Below are 15,841 nucleotides of genomic sequence, written 5' to 3' on the forward strand. Positions count from 1 at the left end.
GATACAATTCGAAATTTCTTATTTTGCGCAGAGATAAATTATATTCGACCGCGCGCGCAATCGTATTATTCATGCAGGTGTCATATCGAAAATATTTGACTAGATGAAAAATGACAAATATAATTTGGGTGTTAAATTTTCTTTATGCTAAAATACGTGTAGCAGATTAATCAAGTTGCGACATTAATCAAAGAGTGGATAGTATCAGAAAATAAAATTAGGAAAAATTTGTAATTTCTTATTTTTTTCTGCGACGATGATATTCGAGAAATTATTATGTTTCTTATTATATCTCTTGTTATATGCACACCTATATGTTTGTCAGCGATCAGTTGGAGCATACTAGATATTAAATCATATTTTTTTTAGTTGAAGGAATATCTAATAAATAGATTAAATATTATGATATTAATCCAAGTATGGCTGACGGTTTCACTTACGATCGTCTTTCGCGGTCCACGCTGAAAGGTGAGAGATGCCCGTCTTTCGGCACATCCTCTTGTCAACGAACGATCGAGGCAAAGGCATGCTGAAAAGGTAAACGAGTTAGGAAACAACCCGCGGCAGGTATTCGAGGAACGTGTGCCTCTCTTCGGTTTGACTCGTTGCTGGCGCTTTATCGATAGAATGTAAGCAATCGGAGCAATCAATCGGTGTGGTAGCGATGGTGGACGCTGTGCTCACCCACCAGAACATCCCTACCGGCTACCGGCTCCTTCCTACGGCCGATACGCCATCTTCCCTCTTCGGGGTTTCTCTCTTTCTCTCTCTCTCTCTCTCTCTCTCTCTCGCCGAGGCTCGGACTCGATCTGATATCTCGAACCGCCTCCATCGGCTATCACTCTCTTTCTCTCGCCCCATCTTTCCCCCTCGCCCATCCATTTCTCTCTGTTCCACTCACGAGCCCATCCGTATGTTCCGTCCGAGTTATTCTGGGGTCAAACCCCAACCGAAGTCACGCGGTGATCTTCGATTCGGAAATCGTTCGTGCGCCGCGGCAAGAAACAACGGACACGCTCGCCGTGTCGAAGTCTTCGATTGAACTTTCGGAGCGGTCCTATCGCAATTAAATCTTGGAATCACAATTCTTTACAATTATTTAAATAGAGTTAAATTTACGAGAGGCTCTTCAATTCGTGCATAAGCTATTTAAACGTTTCAAGAGTGTTTCATTATTCTATCTTTTCCTAATCGGAATGATAGCTGAATTTAGAAGGCGGCAAAGTAATAGAATAAAAATATTTAATATGTAGATTATATCATAAACAAGTCAACTCATTTTTAATCATTTTTCTTTTTCTCAATAACAACCTTTCAATCGTTAAATACGATCAACTCGAACGATTTCAATATATTAAACAACTATTTCTTCACGTACGCGCATCCATCCTTATTCCTTCGATGCGTCACAAGCGGAAATGTCTCAGGATATTTCAGGCATCCCTTCGTTATGGGAGAGGGACGAGGGCATGGGCGTGCCAAAAAGTGGAATTTTCTCGAGAGACATATCGAAGCTCGAAGAGTTCGGGTTCTGGTACGCCGGAGCCATCCATCGTTCGGGTGTCCGTTCGGCTCGTTAGCGATTCCGCATGAGTTGTCCCCGTTGGTCTGATCTCTTGTCTTTTTTAGTGGCAGTGGTCTTCGGCGGTGAGCCTGGGCACTGGTCCTCGCCAGTGGACCTCTCTCGGACGATCACTCGTGACGCGGGACCACCCCATGAACCCGACAGGTATCCCCGTCTTTCACGTTGACCCATCACGTCTCCGCGTCGTAAGATTGTTTCCCGTGGGTTATAGCCGCGCATCCTCCCGCAGGCGCTAACCGCACATAATTTTTCGTTCGAATGTGGGAAAAGATACTCGACGTGATGCCGTCCGTAAATCAGCGATATACCGGGAATTCGGCGACGTTGCGTTCGTGCACATGCGCTCTCGCTCTCGCATAGGAAATAAAGTAAATATAAAAATTACGCGATTATCTTTTTTTGTAATCTTGTCAAGCAAAGCCTATAAATTATCGTGATATACGTAAGATTGATCAATATTTGTTCTGTTTATTAAAATGTCTACTTAAAGATATTTTTGATAATGTCGTAATAGTATTCATTTTTACAGAAAATAATTCCGTACGAAATTTTGCAGTAAAGTTGATAAAATTTACGGTATTTTGGCATGAATTTTCCTGTGCCCCGCATTTTTCAGGGTTTTAAGTCACAATTCTCCAGTCTTGCGGGATAGATTACATAGATTCCGAGTTCTCGTACGATTTGTAACGATTAATTAACCGTCATCAGTTATCGCGATGTAACCATTTATATCCCGTAATAATATACCTAAAGACCTTTTCCCTCTTCTCCGCGCGATGCTTCCAGAAAGTTCGATTTCCCATATTTCCTTGCGGGCCGGCGACTCCGCAAGTTCGCTTGAAATAACAGCAAAATAAATTTGATTTCATCCCGGCGGCGCGGTAGTACGTTACACGTGTTGGATCCGCCCGATACCATCTTCGTCCGGTATCGATTTCACAAAAGGTCCTCCTTGCCACGCTCTCTCTCTCTCTCTCTCTCGTATCTCACCCCCTTTCTCCCCCTATGGATTCTGTGTCTTTCCTTCCTGTCGACGAACCATCGAATTACCTTTCTATCGATAACGAATTTGTGATCCTCGCCGAATATTGAAACGCAATGTGGAACACCAGAGATTACAAAGCACTCGATTCGTCGAAAAAATTATGATTGCGTGAAAATTTATATGTAACTATTTCTCCTATTTTGTTCTTGTCGTATTATTGCCAATTATTGTTGCATTTCCAGAAATATCGTCTATTCTATCTTTTATATTCTGCAGAAGTAATATTAATAAATTAAATTATGAAGAAAAATAATATTTCAAAGATTGATTAACAAAGCATTGTGTTCTAATAAATTACAAACCAATTTTATCACATTGTTTCGATAATAAGAGTCACTCCCTAGTTGGCACCGGGCCAGCAGTCTTGTGGGTAGTTCGCGGCCTGGAAAGAAAGGAGCAGCCCCTTGCCGGAACGCATGTCCCGCGGTTGTTCGACCATTTGCTCGCATCCCGTGTGGTCCGTCGATGTCCCCATTGTTTCTGGACCTGGCCGGCCGTATTCAAATTCGCTCGTTTCGAATTGGGTGCCTCCCCCGACCCGGGGGTACGTCGGCGGAATCGGCGGGGAAGGAGGGCGATCTGCCGTATTACGGGGAAGAGGTTCGAGCGCGTTGTCGCGATGAGGAAGGGGGGGGGGGAAGGGGAAAGAAGGGACGGGGTGGTGTGCACGGTGTAACACTGTCGACGGTACGGAGAGGGTTCCAGCGAGGAGAGAAACCCGGTGGAAGGAACAAGGGGGAGGAAGAAGTGAAAGAGACGGAGACGGAGCGCAAGGAAGACAACGACTGGAATAAAATATTCACAGCCGCGACCGGAGCGGGGCCTTAATTGCGATCAGACGCGATCTCGGATTCCAACGGCCGGTGGGCTCACGAACCGAAACTAAGTCCCCTGATCCTCTCTTCTTCTCCTCGCTTCCTTCTTCCCGCAGCTCCACCCGTCTTCCCCTCTTCCTTCCTTCAGCTTCGTCGAGCCACCGCCGTGTCCCAACTCCTGTTTATCCTGTTACAATGAGATGTATCGACCTGTTCCTACCGTCTACGAGCCGCGACCGCGTTCAGGAGGATTATTTAATTAGCTAGTCGATAGTTCGAAACCATTTCGGGCGATTCTGGCGACAGAAAGGACCCGCGTCAATGATGTTTGTGTTATTTTCGATGACGACATTAATGAAGAGACGTCCGCGTATCTTGATGTGTTTGCGTATAACTTGAACATCGTTTAAATACTTAATGATATGTCTGTGGGATGTTAATTACGAATACGAACGCTGTATAATAGATCTGTGAAAGACTTTGGAACGCCCTTTAAAGCCGCGAATGAAGCTTTTCTCTCGAGGGATTTTCCACTTAAGAGCGGCGGAAGTATCGCGTGATCGCAGTCGTCACCGATTTCGGACCGGAAGAACGGTCGTGGGAACGCAATGCGGAGCTAACGATCGCGATATGTAAGCGCGAGGGAGAATGACGCGACTCGCGGTTACGAATGATCATGTTGCATGCCGTTGACATTAATGTGACCGTATGACGACGCACACGCCCCGCGGTCTGTAAATCCGTGGTCTTAGTTGCTGCGGTATATCACTTTTTGCCGTGCGATATCGTCAACCTTCGGAAACCGATAGGATCTGCACCGGGCCTAGGCGCAGACAGAAGGAGAGAAAGAGAGAAGGGGAGTCACGTTGCGCATAGTTGCATAACGTTTCCTAGCGTCAGCATTGCAGGATACCCTGAAAACGTACAAGCCCGCGGTAAGAGCAAGCGCGACGTTTCCGGGTTGCTCGCCTGATATCGTGTAACGCGAATCTTACATATTTTGTATGACACAATTTGAATAATGCATCGAGTCGCTATTTGTTACTGTCAGGTTGTTGTTTTTGCTAAGTATCGTACAGTAATGGACGGCCAAGTTTAATGCAGAGATTGTTGAAAGCTAGAGTGTTATTTTTAAGCATTAATCATACAGCTAACTTTTTACTTATCATTTTTTGATTATAACAGCACGGCATTATTTTTTAATTATAACAGCCTTAAAATACCTTGGTGTCTATAAAGTAAAATTTTTCCTATAAAATAAATATTTTGAAATATCTTTTATCTTGTTAAGATTTGTCTTATCGTATTTTCGCTCTCTCTCTCTTTTTCTAACTCGATATTTTATTTAGCAAACTTAAAAGTTCTGTAGAACGATTTAATTCTCTAGCAATCAGAACGATTGATTGTTATTTCAAGATGTTGGAATAAGAATAAAAATACTCGGTTTCAGAGATTTCGGCAATTTCTCTTGGCAAAATTCTCGCCGCGAGAAGGTTTTCTCTGGAGCTTTCTCTCTCTCTTATAACTTACTGCGTTTGTTGCGTTGTACATTAATCAACGAGCGGGACTGGCGGTGCACAAATTGGTCATGTGGATAGAGGCCGGCCTCTCTCGAGAGCCGCGCACTTCGCAAAGTTAATCCGCAAAACGAAATCTCTTCCGCATTACTGGCGTACGCGTCCGCCGCTCCCGGAGGGAATCCGCGGATCCTGGGAATCCGGCATTTTTTTCCTCTCCGTCCGCCCTCTCTGCGCTTTCTCTCTATCCGCCGACGGCGGATGTGAACGCGACGATAAGGCCCGGCGTACGTGCGTGACTCTCTCCTGTACCCGGTACTCGCAAGCTTCGTCTTCGCCGCTTCACGTAGGGCCCGCACGATTGTTCCGCGCGATCTCCCGCGTACTTATACACGACGTATATTACATTGTTCCGCGGACGGGAATTTTGCCGCGAGACCAGCAGCGCTTACCACGGACGTAAGGTTTCACAGTCAGTACCTCCTTGCTCTTATCTCGCAACCATTGTCATATTTGGAAACGTAAATACGAAAAGATAACATTCTGAATCTGAAATAACCCCGGGGGTGTCGGACCCCAGTTAAAATCTGACCGAATTCAGGACTTGAAATTTACTTTTAAACGTTCTTCCCACTAAAGAGGATTGTAATATTGTAATATTTTGTTTGTTATGTTATTAAGATATGAATACATGTGCGCGAGCTATACGATGTAAGATTGATAGCGAGATCAGGTAATTTTTATTTTGTTCAAATCACGGATTGTAATTTTTCATTAAACAGGTAATTGCCAGAGAAATGAGAACAGTAAATCCGACGCTTTTTGTAAGAAAATTCTCTATTTAATACTACTGGCTGCATCTATTTTGAAGCTAAAACTATGATAGTCATATTTATTTTTCAGTATTGTTGTTTAATGCACATTTTTGTGCATTCAGAAATTGTGAATAAAGATGTATGTAAATGATGTGACTATGTATATAAATTTATTTATATATATAATATAATACTGATTCTAAAATAGATGCAGACACTCTGTTGTCGATATTAATCTTTAATATAATATTTAGTGCTAGCTTATTTATTTTAACACAATGGTTCTATGAAATATTCTACTGATTTATAATATTCTTTTATCCTTTTAATCAAAATTTTTTAATCTATTTTATTTGAGAGAATATATCTTATTATTCACAGATTTATTGTCTTTAAATTAGAATAAAAATAGTAATTTGATTTGGACTCACCGGCACACGATGCGCAAGCGGAGTGCGATATACACGTTGATCTATAACATACAAAATATGCAAATTATATTAGCGTCTAAAATAATTAATATTTAAAAAATAAATACTGTGTGCAATTAACTACTTACTCTATAGTTGCTCCGCCGTCGCCCGACGCTTCCCAAGTCGCCTCCTTCTCTCGGTAATTCATCAACGGTTGCTCCTTTATGGCACAACACTTCTTTCACAAAATTTCTTTACACTCTCGACACGCACTTTATCATTTTTTGACAAAGAAGTGACTCGAAAAGTTATTTGCATGAAGCTACGAATCGTTCAACATTCGCAATGTCCGAAGCAATGGCGACAGGAAAATCAGAAATTGCTCGCCACAACTATGCTAGGCTTAACTACTTTCATGAGTTTTCTGCGATTTTCACATATAAGAAATATATGAGTAAATACATAGTTGCATTTTAAAGTGTTACAGAATTTTACTATCTTATATTACAAATAATGAATAATTTATTACAATACATAAATGAATGAATACGCAATCTAAGATATTGGTACATTTGTGAAATAAAATACCCTTTAATGGCGGCACTTAATTAGTTGCGCAAAATTTGAATTTATAATTATTCGTAGGAAAGAATCTTTTAATTTTTGTTGCAATTAATTTGAGAAAATATAACGCGAACATAGCGATTTTTATTGTCGTAATAGCACGTATACGTGTGTTGCGTTGTAGAGCACAAATATAAATAATCACCGGCGCTACGAGCTAGTTCGAAATTTGTTACGAAAATCCCACCGAAATTCCTTACGCGTGACGTAGATGGTGTTTATATTTTCGCAGCCAATGATGTGCGTACGCGCGCTGTCCTCTGTACGCTATCACTTTTCGCTATCATTCGCACGGAGGCATTTAAGCAGAGCAGTCGATAATCGGTCCGGTATTATATTATAAATCGCGTTATCTCAAATCGTGATTGCGGTGAAAATTAGAAGATTCTTTCTTACAAGTAATTACAAATTCATATTCTTTACAACTAATTAACTATCACGATAGAACTCGAGTAATTTATTTCACGGATATATATTTTCATAATTTTAGCTTACGTATTTTATTCATTTATGCAATAAATGTTTCATTATTTGTAATATGAGAAAGTAAAATTCCGTAACGTATTAAAATGCGACTATATATTTACTCATATATATATAAATCGCGGAAAGTTTATGAAAATAGTTAGATATAACATAGTTACGGTCAAATTGACGACACAATTTTCGACTTTCCTTTGTTGCTGTTGCCTGTTTCGAAATTCCTTACGCGTGACGTAAATGGTTGTTTATGTTTTCGCAACCAATGATGTGCGTACCCGCGCTGTCTTCTGTACGCTCCACCACTTTTTGCTATCATTTGCATGGAAGTATTTAAGCAAAGCAGTCGATAATCGGTCCGGTATTACAAATCGCGTTATCTCAAATTGTGAGTGCGGTGAAAATTAGAAGATTCTTTCTTACGAGTAATTATAAATTTATGTCCTTTGCAACTAATTAATTTATCGCAATTAAAAACTAGAATAATTTATTTTATGGATATATATTTTCATAATTTTAGCTTACGTATTTTATTCATTTATGCAATAAATGTTTCATTATTTGTAATGTGAGAGAATAAAATTCCGTGACGTATTAAAATGCGACTATATATTTACTCATATATGAAAATCGCGGAAAGTTTATGAAAATAGTTAGGTATAACATAGTCACGGTCAAATTGACGACACAATTTTCGACTTTCCTTTATCGCTGTTGCCTGTTTCGAAATTCCTTACGCGTGACGTAAATGGTTGTTTACGTTTTCGCAACCAATGATGTGCGTACACGCGCTGTCCTCTGTACGCTCTATCACTTTTCGCTATCATTCGCACGGAGGCATTTAAGCAGAACAGTCGATAATCGGTCCGGTATTATAAATCGCGTTATCTGAAATCTTGATCGCGGTGAAAATTTGAAGATTCTTCTAATACATAGTCGCGGTCAATTTGACGACGCATTTTCTGATTTTTCTTTGTCACTGTTGCCTGCTTCGGACATTGCGAGTATTGAACGATTTGTAGCTTCGTGCGAATAATTTTTTCGAATTACTTCTTTATCAAAAAATGACAAAGTGCGCGTCGGGAGTGTAATTTCGCGAGTGTGTGCTATCGAAGGAGCAGCCGTCGATGGACTGAGAGGAGGAGGGGGCTCAGGAGGAGCATCAGGCGCCGGCAGAGCAACGCTTAGGTAATTATTCGTTTATTTGTTATTTGTTATTTGCACAAAATATTGTATATAAAATAATTAATAATAATTAATCTTAAAATATTAATTATTTTGGACGTTAGTATAATTTGCATATATTTGTATGTACAGATCAACGTGTATACTACAACTCCGCTGTTGCACATCGTGTCGGTGAGTCCAAATTAAATTATTATTTTTATTCTAATTTGAAGATAATGGATCTATGAATACATAATAAGATATGTTCTCTCAAGTTAAGTAGATTAGTTAAGTAGATTAAAGAATTTATAATTACATAAAGGAATATTATGAATAAATTTTCACATTCATAGATTCATTACTTAAAATAGTGGATGGGTTAGCATAGATTAGTATTGATTTAATCATGCAATATATGTATTTATTTGTCTCTTATTGTTGTGCATACGAAAATATATAGTAACGGAGCTTATGAAATAAAGCTTACTATGCCAATAAATGTTTTTATTGTATTATCTTCTTATATGACGCAATATTATTTAGATTTACTCAAATTTATTAAAAACAATAAACTCTGGCAGGATTAAATATTATCTTTGGTACAGCAATACTCAGAACATTTTTTAAAGTATATGTAACAAGTATTGATTAAAGATAGATTACAAACATTTTGCACAATATATTGCAATTAATTAACGTAACAGAAAAGTATGTTTGCAATTAATGATTATTGAATTGTATTTATTCTTATAATGCGCCGATGTTATTCTAATCTTTTCTAGCCTATCCATTCATACTTGTAACAAAGTACATCTACATCTATTTTAAAGTTGGAATTATACTTGATATTTCAATGCAAAATTAAATCCTTATACGAAGTCGTATTCTCTTGATTCGCATTTTGGCGGATGTAGCAGGGATGTATATTAGACACAGTGTCGAAAAATAGATATGGCAATGTAATTCCAGTTTTAAAACGGATGCAGATATTGAAAAGAGGACAGTAGACGTCCTACGAAAAACGCCAGGATGGCCGCTCTCAGGCTTCTCTCTGGTAGCCGTTGAGAGTTCAAACGCGCGTTCAGATTCAAGGCAGCGATGTCTGAACCGTCCAGCATTCCTGGGCTCCTATCTTGAGCCTGACTGTTCCCGAGGTTAAGTTCGTCCGCTTAAATAAATCGTCCGGCATAACTCCCAAGCGAGCACTCCTTACAAACGATGCGAAAAAAAAATCGGTCTGCCTAAAACGTTAAATAAAGTAGAATACTTTCGATATTACACGCTTTTTAATTGATCGATTTTTTAAGAGCTTAATTTACTAATCTCGTTGTTAATTTCCATTTATTGAAGGTGAGATTTATTCTCGCAAAGTATGAACGTTCATTTAAACCTGCAACATTTCTGAATCTAAATTATCATTATGACATATATGAATATTAGCAACAATTCGAATAAATTTATGAGGCATTTAATCTGAAAATTGGCGAATATGCTAATTTTATTTCCGCTCGAGTTGATACTTTCTCGGAATCGTGTAATTCAATTTACAACTTTATATGCCGCGTTTCATTAACATACGACTGGTCGTATCAAGATATAACATACGCTACAAAATTTCGATGACGTAATTCGTGCGATTTTACTGATAACGAAGAGAAGCATCAGGTAAACCGTTAACCATAAAGGTTGTTTTATACTCCAACCTCATCTCGCGAGAGCTAGTCTTTAGAAACACGATAAAGTAGGCGCGTAGCAACGTGAGATAATTTCGCGTCGTCCGAATTTGCGAAAAGATTAAACTGCGTTAGGCAAAAGTGTAATTAAATAAAATAATTTTATACGTAATACAAGAACCAGAGGTAGAAAAAAAATAGGAAGAATATATCAACATGTTATTAGACTGTCTTTATTTAAGAATCTTAATTCAATAAATATAACGCAAGATGAAATAGCGTAGCTTTAAAATTAGAATGAGATAAAAATGAGTAATGTGGGGGACTGTGAAGAAACGTTATAAATGTATTTGAGTTATGTGATTATTCTTGGTCACTTCGGACCGCAACGATCCCGTGCTTCGTAAATTTCTGCTTCTTCGCTTTTTACAATTTCTCTTTGCGAAGCTAAGTACGGAGCGAGAGTCCGGTACAGCAGGACGAATGGTTACAACCATGCGCATACGATGATTCATCCACTTTGAGTCAGCTGTCGTACGTTGACCCATTTGTCTCTCGATGAAATCCACTCACGAGGAAGAAGCTCCGATCGGGGTTGACAACATCTCCTCGGCATCTCCTCGGTGTCTTCTCGATAGTCACCTTCGCCGTTGGCTCGCCTGTAATTTTAGCGATGTGAGACTCGTTCGAGATGATTGCTGGTTAGCCCATAATTCTTTTATTCGGGCCAAACATAATTAAGTTAAATTAGCTTGAAGTAAAATGAAAATATTTATTAGTTTTAATATGCTATAATAATATTGGTTAATATTAATATGTTAGAATACGTTATTTTGACGGATAGAATTGCAATTTTATAAACTTGCAAATATCTCGAATTTGTAACATATTTAATTTTGATGTCGTTCAATGAAAAACCCGTCGTTAATCGAAAGATTCGGAGGATTCCATTACATTCCTCGTCCTGCATTTTTAACGTCTTATGTTTCAAAGGAGAGATCCGAGATGGACAGTAGAGTTAGGATGAAATGTCGTGGAATTGTATCCTGTTACATGCGAAGTGCTGAGATTTCGACTAATTTACGCCCGCTCAGGCGTGGCTACGACTGTTATTATCATCCGAAATCATTCTACATTGAAACTCAATGTATTAATCCTTTGAAAATCGTTATAACTGTCCGTAAAGGTTTCTCTCTATAAAACTGCCGATAAAATACACAGGACAGAAATTCGGAATACACCAAATCTTCAAACTTGTAAATTTTTTTACAATGAAGAAAAAAGAATTAGCGAGACATAAAATTTATGACACTTTTTAATTCCGTGTTCGAGAGAGGGATAAAGTTCGCAAACTTTATGCAAGAATTTAAGAAATATTGTTTTGTTAGAATAACGGAGTGATTATCTCGAAAATCGCGGTTTTTTTTCTCTACTCTTTTTTTTTCTCAAATCCCGTTCCATGGTTAAGGCTGCTGCAGTCGCGGACACGGTTCGGGACGAGAGATATGCGTGACGAGTGGAAGCGCCGAGGCGTCAGAGGGGCACCACGATGAGGGGCCACGTTGTGATAAGGATCTCTCGTTCTCGCGGTGTGACCAGAATTACATTATTTTTACTGTGAAATAATGCGCGCGAGGCAAGGTCCTGGGAGAGTGTCATCCGCGATCTGCCATACATTTCAATAAGGCTTGGGCAATTACGGCGCGGATTTTTGTAACGAGTATTTCTGAACCCGGTTGATGGCCATCGGCGGCTGTCATCGAGTATTGAAGTTGATGATTTTTTTTTATACGTCGTAAAAAAAATTATCCGAAATCTTTCGAAATATTCAGGAATCTTTATTATATATCTTTCCTCGTAGATATTGCTAATCGTCTTCGTCCAAGTTTTGAGGTAAAATCATATAAATTTTAGGTGTATGTAGCGTCTTCCACGATTTAAGGTGAAATGAGCAATTTCTTCCTGTATAATATAATTAATGGAACGAGATAATTAATAGGTAGATGAAGTACTTTTCGTAAAATTAATTAATATAATTTAATTAATACATTTTAAGTAAAAATTATATTACCTCCGCGTTGAAATTAGTTATATGTTTTTATCAAAAACCATAACATCGCTTTCGGAATATTCATTAAAGTTTTACGAGTTTCCTTGTATGCGCTCTCTTGCCATAAATAATATACATTTAATTTCGACTTTTGTATTTAATAAGTGGACATGTTTTCTATTAATCAGTGGACATGTCGACCATTTTCGCGATCTATAGAGATCATAGTTAATAATTGAGCAACATATTCGAACGCGCGTATTGCGTACGAACTCTGCAAAGCCCTAATTACCAGACAGTTAGCGTGCCGCTTCCGTGTTCGTTGAGTCGATGATAAAAAAAAGGCTTGTGCGCGTGTATGAATTTCAATTCGTGATAGATCACGGTCGCTGCCGATGGCGCACGAAGCCTGTCCGGCACAATGCGAGCCTTTTTCTTGATTTTCATTAGAGAGATAGCGCGCCTTCATGGCGGCCATTTGTTCCGACTCGTCGGATCGAAATCAGTGACTGTCCTGCATCCACGATAATACACGGCCGTTCATAATAATAGAGTCGCCTGCACGCGTGTACGATGCAGAATAATAGCGCGGCTAAAAAGCTCTAGCTACCGGAAATTTGCCATCGAGAATACGCGTTTTGATCTATTTTAAATGAATATTTTATTCTTCTTCAGAATATTTTATTCATAATTAATTAAAGTGATCATTAGAGGAGACACGAATTGATATTTTTACAAGAATGAAAAAGATGAATCACTTTTCTCTTAAAGAAACTATTATGTATAAAGTATGAAAACATATATGCTAACTATTACAATCCACGCGCGTTGTATGTTATCTGTAATAATTTAGACAAATTAAGAAGTGTCACAAAAAGATCGTAGCTAGAGTTTTTCCTTTCAAAAATCTTTTGTCACTAAATATATTTCTCTTCTGCAATAAATAATTCAATTGTTCGATAGGAAATAATACGTACAGCTAAAGAACTCTAGTTTATTTGAACTAGACATTTGAAAAGAAATCGTATCTTTTTGAGAATACTTAATTTTGAAGTTATTAAAAAGCACAAAGATACATGAAAGTTTAATAATTCTATAGATTGGATAATAATTTCCTAATCACACGTGCTTTCGGGAAGCTGGCAAACCCGATTAACATTAACGAACTCGTTCATATCGAGACGGTATCATTTTATATAGCGTGGCAGGGGCGAGTTTATGTGCTACGTGGCTAACGCGACTCTGACGCGAATCCTATAAAATAAAATAAAGTACCCGACGGTGTATAACGGACGGGCCGGCGAGGGGGTGAGCGTGGTCAGTACCGTGCCGCTGAATAAAAAAATAGCCCCATTAATTCGTCGGCTTATGTCTCGCAGTCACATGTTCTCACAGCGAGGGCGTCACGCGACGCGTGTCACCTTTGCGTACGTGTTACTCTTTCCATGTTCCTGACAAAAATTCGAGAATCATGCTACGTGGATGGCGTCGGGCGACGATCGAACGGATATTCACGGAAGGCGACCACGTTCGATAAGCTTTTAACAGTATTTACAGCGCGTTTAGTTGAAACTCGAGTTTCCACTTCTCTCATTAAAAATTTAGTATAATTTCTAACAAATGGGGAAAAAATGCGAATGAATTATTTCATATTATTCAATTTAATTTTATTTGAATTGAGAATTTATCAAAAAAGAAAGCACGAGTACAAAATATAAAAAATTAATATTTTGATCATTTAAAAACATGGCTTTTTTTTATCGAAAGTCTTAGAAGAGTTTCGTTCACGAGAAAGGAAAATGCCACCCACGATCTAGTCAGCTAACTCTATCATAGATTCGAGAGTTATCAGGCGATACTGTGAGGAATCGTCGTCGCGCGGTGACATAATACACATGTAGCGCGGTGCATACTGATGGCGCGTACTCTCGGCGCGTCACGGCGCGTTTCCGAAAAGCGCGAGTCCTTGTAACCATATTCCTCCACCATCTGCCTCCGTCATTTTTACGAGAATGTCTACGTGATTTGCTTCGGCTATCGGTCGCGCGTTTGATGTTCCGAGAATGATGACGACCGTAAGTTTTCACATAAATCGTCGAACTTTTTCAAACGCCGCGTTTATACGATACGAGACGCCGCGTGGGAGATGATTTCCTTGGAATTATGCTAATTGCATTCTCCGAAACACATGCTTTGCGGCTGTATTCGGACGCGCGCTCCCGGCTCAGCGTGTTCGATGCGATATTTAAGCGTGCAGAATTTTCGTCGGCGATGTTATCGCGTTCGCGCCTGCAGTTCCGCAAAAAGAATTGATAAACCGATAGCCGAAGAATCGACAGCCGTGTCGGAAGTCCGCGAGCGATTAACGAAACACGACAGTTGATGATTAGAATTATATTACGATTAATTTGAATTATTTATTGCTTATTAACATGTACAAATTTAATTGCAATGTACGTACAATTGCAATACCCGCTCGAGATAATTATCTGTATTTAATAAATTACGTTGCGTCCCCGCTACGATAGACATATGTTTTCTTGTAATATGCGAGCATATACAGTTCTGCATCACTCAGTTGTCTCAGTTCGTGGACGTGTATTAAGATACGATCTAACCCGTTTGACACTCTTGGTACGCGCTCAATGTTCTTAGAAGACTTGACATTGAAATAATACGGTATGTAAAATATTAGAGTATAATCTAGATCTCAAAACCGGTCCGTTCAAAAACTCTCGAAGGATTCTTGTCGCGCCTATAGTCAAAGACAATTTACGAAAAATATTTATGCAAATCCTTCTCTTAACAAATATGACATTTCGGAGAGTTGCGAAGTCAGAACAACGTCGTTTCAACATTAATATAAAAGATGAGACACTTTTCAATTTGAAATTACATTCGAAACAATACATTTCCCTGCAACTTGCGAGGATTGTGTCTCGACAATTACCTAACGTGATTTTACGTTTCACGGTGATAAGCACAAAGCCTAGCATTACGGCGGAATAAAACGCGGCGGGCGGCGGCATTTTCATGCGCGCGTCCATCCCGGCGAGGCGTGAAGACGTTACTCAAAATGTACAGCCATTAACCGTTGCGGCATCCTACGGAAACTGCTGCCTCTGAATTAACAAGTACTCCAATGTGCGCCCGTACATCACACGAGGTGTCACACCGTTTCAGAGAATCGTTTCTCCCAATCTCGGAAGCTATTCACGAAGCGACCGTATATCGGGAGGTGAAGGGGGCACTTGTCGTCGGCTCCGCGATTAACATTTTAAATATGCACGGTTTGTCAACGAAAGTATTCGGTCCCCCGCCGAAAACACTCCCGCATTGACACGAACGAAGCTATAAATTTGTCATCATTGACTCTGGAAGCTGTAAGATATTTTTTGTGCCTTAAACTTTAATTTATTTTTAATAGCAAAGAGAACTTGCAAAAAAAGATTAGAGGTTTTCCTGTTGAATATTTATTTATTGAGTTTATTTTTGCGATATTTTATAAATTACAAATATAGCGAAATGTACGTGCAACACTGAATTACTCATAATTTTTGAAATCTTATTATTATTACCACTCGGATGAAACGTATTTTAAATCATTCGCCATGAACGATCAATTTCGTTACTTTGTTTCGGACGTATGTACTTTGT

The 15,841-nt window shown here is 39.1% G+C and overlaps 1 long non-coding RNA gene across 1 annotated transcript in view; it reads left to right on the forward strand.

Moving 5' to 3' along the window:
• Positions 1 to 3,258: 3,258 nt before the first annotated feature.
• Positions 3,259 to 15,841, forward strand: part of LOC105668961 (uncharacterized) — an 88,616-nt gene continuing 76,033 nt past the window's right edge. Inside the window, exons 1-2 of the long non-coding RNA XR_001100191.2 lie at positions 3,259 to 8,482; positions 8,612 to 8,653. This is a non-coding gene — a long non-coding RNA (uncharacterized lncRNA). The remainder of the gene's footprint in view (positions 8,483 to 8,611; positions 8,654 to 15,841) is intronic.

Source organism: Linepithema humile, chromosome 1 (genome assembly GCF_040581485.1).
Source record: "Linepithema humile isolate Giens D197 chromosome 1, Lhum_UNIL_v1.0, whole genome shotgun sequence".
Lineage (NCBI taxonomy): Eukaryota > Metazoa > Arthropoda > Insecta > Hymenoptera > Formicidae > Linepithema > Linepithema humile.